This window comes from Gossypium arboreum, chromosome 11 (assembly GCF_025698485.1).
Source record: "Gossypium arboreum isolate Shixiya-1 chromosome 11, ASM2569848v2, whole genome shotgun sequence".
NCBI lineage: Eukaryota > Viridiplantae > Streptophyta > Magnoliopsida > Malvales > Malvaceae > Gossypium > Gossypium arboreum.
The window spans coordinates 129,752,681-129,757,407 of NC_069080.1; positions in this window are offsets into that span (position 1 = coordinate 129,752,681).

A 4,727-nucleotide genomic window follows, 5' to 3' on the forward strand; every position below is an offset into this window, starting at 1 on the left:
CAGTATACTCTGATACTGTAATGGGCTATGGCCCAGATTAATATTGATATGGGCTAAGGCCCAGTAAAGCTTAAACCGATATAGGCTCTAGTTGGGTTTACTTTACACACTGAGTTTTCCAAACTCACCCCCATTTTTCCATCTTTGCAGGTGAGCCTTAGATCGGTGGACTTGGAGAGCTGGAGGGATTCGGAGTGGCCACATGTTCTGCAAATTCGGATTTTCTTCTTGCGATTTGATTAGCTTTCATTTACTTTAATAGTTTGGGTTTTAAGTTGTAATAAGGCCGCTTTAATTATTTTTAAATTATTTTTAATATGTTTTGTTAGCTTAGATATGATATTGTTTTAATCGTTTGAAATTGAATAGCTTTAGGGTGCGTTTTAAAAAGGTTACTTGGTTTCAAAATATCACGATAACAAAGCAAAACTTCCACAACAAAAATGTTTTCAAAATTAATACCGTTTTCAAATGGTTTTAAACGAATTGGTTTTCCATGAACAAACTCTCAGTTAAAGTGTGGCAATGGTTGTGTGCATGTCTAGGAGTGGATCCGCGGAGAGTCAGGTACTTAAGCAGTCTAATTGGCTCACCTCCTCTTTTCTAGCATCCTACCTGGTGCACAGCTTCCATTTACTTTAATCTATAATGAAGATATCCTTAAAACACTAAGAAAGATTTTAGATAAAACATGACTTTTCTAGTAATGCTTCAATGTGACACACCGGATTCGATCGTAACGTTTGGGTCGGGTTTGGAGTGTTACATTTAGTGGTATCAGAGCCCAGTTGCAACAACTCAACTGTGGAATGGGTTTAAAAATAATAATAATAATAATAAAATTTCTACAATAAATGATTTCAAAGATTGCAAAATCCAGTTTTCAAAAATTTAATTTTGAGACGGTGGCACCCCAAATCTTCGGTCCAAGTCTGTAAGTATCATTCTGAACTTTTTTTGAATGCTTCTGAATTGTCTGCCTGTTCTGAAACCCTATTAGGATACTCTAGTTAGGGTGGTACTGAAACTGTAGGAAATTTTGATAAGTGGACTGAGACTGTAGCTAGACTACGATTCTGCAAAAAACAAACTCTGAATTACTGTCTGTTCATAAAACATCAGTAATAAACACTAAAATATTTAATTGATGCATAAAATTCGTAATCAGATAAAATGATATGAGTACGAGAACAACTCGGGGAAGAGGCCGTGGACGTGGCCGAGGTAGTGCACAGGCTGGATCTTTATCTTCAGGACATATGCCACCGGCAGATGCACCGGTACCACTGGTAACAAAAGTGGAGTCCCACGATCGAGGTGCCGGGGATGACACTCTATCTCAGGCAATGCTTTGTGTACTGGAAAGGGTTGCCAGTGCAAGTACAGGCAACGGACTTTGAGGATCTATTTCTGAGCGACTTCGGGCTAATAGAGCGGAGATCTTTATGGGCGTATCTGGTGTAGCCCCGAATGTGGCGGAATATTAGTTAGAGGCCACGGAACGAATTATGGATGATTTGGATTGTTCCGTAGATCAGATGCTGGTACATACTTCTCTCATGGTGTATTATTTACTTAATTTATAATTAGAGCTAGAGTCCGCAGCGGAAGCTAGTGGTTTGACTTGAGAAATAAGGTTAGTTGAGAGTAGAAATTTCGAGGATGAAATTTCTTTAAGGGGGAAGAATTGTAACACCCCGAATTTGGGCCTAGAAGTATTGGGACTTGAGTATGGGTCCATAAGGAGGTTGTATATAAATAATTAATTGTGCAAGGAAATGCCACAATTAAATGTCTACTTTGGTGGTTAATGGCCCTGAGAAGTGTTGGAGAAATCTTGGGTTCAAACCTGGGCTTTAGCAAAAATATTGGTATTAAGTGAATAAAACCCTGGATGCTTGGATGATGGCCTTTTAAATTATTTTGTTAAGTAAATGACACAAGGAAGCATGTGGTCTAGTGGTTGTGGCGTCATTAAGGTTGCAAGGGAGCCTAGGTTCAAGTCTTGGATCTTACAATTCATTTTGGTTTTTCTCTTAAGTGAATCTGGATGCTGGCACATATGTCTTAAAGTTAATTATGGACGTTTTTATCACAAAAAGCCTTATGGTGGAATGGTAAGGTGGCGTGTTGTGTAACTGTGAGGTCTAAGGTTCAAGTCTTGAGATGCGCAGTGGAGTATTTATTTTGTGATTGGAGCTGTGTAGGAGGTGGAGTTGGAATGAAACTCTATGGTTGAAGTGGTCATAAGAATGAGGAATTTTCCTATTGATTGAAAGTAATCCCACATCGGGAAGCTAACATGAGAATGGGTGAGAAGCTGGCTTTAAATAGAGCGAACCAGATGAGTTGGGGAGCAAGATTAAATGCAGGATGTGCCAAGGTTGGTGATCATGGACTTCGACGCGTTCCCATAAATAGGATACCGTGGAAGATTTTGTTGGCATTCGTTGCAAGCAGTTGTGTAAACGATACCCACTTATAGACTAGATCGGCAAAAGTCGAAGAGTCGGCATTTTGGTGGACTTGTGAGCGTGCGAGCGCTCGTGAGATAGTTGTTTGTTAATTTTGGTAATCTCAAGCAGTAAGATTGCAGAGTGCGTAATTTCATGCACTTCGGTATATTTGGGCTTAATGGGCTGAAATCGGGTTAATGGGCTAACGGGCCCAAATCGGTAAAAATGCTCAGTAAGTGTTTCTATTAATACATTAATAACTGTAATAAGCATGAAACCCTAAAAAGACTGATAAAATTACTGAAATACCTCTGTAAGGTAGAATTATCGTAATACCCCTGAAGGGGTAAGTTTACGATTACGCCCCTCGAGGGTAAATAACTGTTCTTACACTATAATCTGACTGCCTTTCTGAAGCATGCCTTGTTAATTATATATATTCTGTATACATGTCATACTGCATGGGGTTGGGTTTTGTTGTGGAGGAAGACCCGTTCTAGTGGCTATGCCACATATTCTGATATAAGCAGCTTTTCTGTGGATTATAGTTAGTGCCGCAACCGGTGCTAACACTGTAAGTGTAGAGATGGCGTGGGTGATTTATTCCCCACAGGAAGTGTAGGGATGGACGGAGGCAACTGCAGGTTGGATGGGGTTATCATGCATTAATCATATAAGACTGTTTTGTTATGGGCCAACAGTATTGAAATGGACCCAACTGTGTTGATATGGGCAAGGCCCAATATATCTTGACTTGTAATAGGGCTACGGCCCAGATTGATACTGATATGGGCTAGGCCCAGTATACTCTGATACTGTAAGGGGCTATGGCCCAGATTAATATTGATATGGGCTAAGGCCCAGTTAACACTGATTTCTAGATAGGGCTCAGGCCCAGTAAAGCTTGAACCGATATAGGCTCTAGTTGGGTTTTCTTTACACACTGAGTTTTCCAAACTCACCCCCATTTTTCCATCTTTGCAGGTGAGCCTTATATCGATGGACTTGGAGAGCTGGAGGGATTCGGAGTGGCCACATGTTCTGCAAATTCGGATTTTCTTCTTGCGAGTTGATCAGCTTTCATTTACTTTAATAGTTTGGGTTTTAAGTTGTAATAAGGCCGCTTTAATTATTTTTAAATTGTTTTTAGTATGTTTTGTTAGCTTAGATATGATATTGTTTTAATCGTTTGAAATTGAATAGCTTTAGGGCGCGTTTTAAAAAGGTTACTTGATTTCAAAATATCACGATAACAAAGCAAAACTTCCGCAACGAAAATGTTTTCAAAATTAATACCCTTTTCAAATGGTTTTAAACGAATTGGTTTTCCATGAACAATCACTCAGTTAAAGTGTGGCAATGGTTGTGTGCATGTCTAGGAGTGGATCCGCGGAGAGCTGGGTACTTAAGCAGTCCAATTGACTCACCTCCTCTTTTCTGGCATCTTACCTAGTGCACAGCTTCCATTCACTTTAATCTATAACGAAGATATCCTTAAAACACTAAGAAAGACTTTAGATAAAACATGACTTTTCTAGTAACGCTTCAATGTGACACGCCGGATTCGGTCGTAACATTTGGGCCGAGTTTGGGGTGTTACATGGCCTGATGAAGGCCGGAGGCCGGAGCCTGGAGGGCTCTTCTCTTCTCCTCTTTCAGAGGATTTCATGTTTTTTTTTTTAAAAACCAGTTTTAAAAATGAATTTTTGGGCCAAAATCTGATTTATATAGTATTATAAAAACGGTGTCGTTTTTGCTTAGTTTAATAAGTACCAAAACGGCGCCGTTTAAGTGAAGGATCCGCGCGTTGACCCGTGACCCTAGAAGGATCCGCGTGTTTTTGTTTAAAGGGCTAATTGCCCAATTGATCATTCCGCATTTTTAAAATTTATAATTTCATTTTATTTTTATTTTAATTTGGCCCTAACCTTCTATTTTTGTTTCAATTTAGTCCTAATGACCATTATAAAACTTATTTTGGGAACGATGTCGTTTTTGGGATTAGGGCTAATTGCCCAGTGAGTCCGTCGAATTTTAGCGCTCGTTCAATTAGGTCTAAATTTTTATTATTTTAAAATTAACCTAGAGTTTTATTTTATTTAATTTTAATCCTTTTAAAATTTTATATATAATTTATTTTCTTTAAATATTTTATATATTATATATCTTTACTATAAACATTATTTATATATGTAAAAATTATTATATATATTATTTTTATTTATGTATTATTATATATATTATTTACATTTTATTATATATTTTATTATA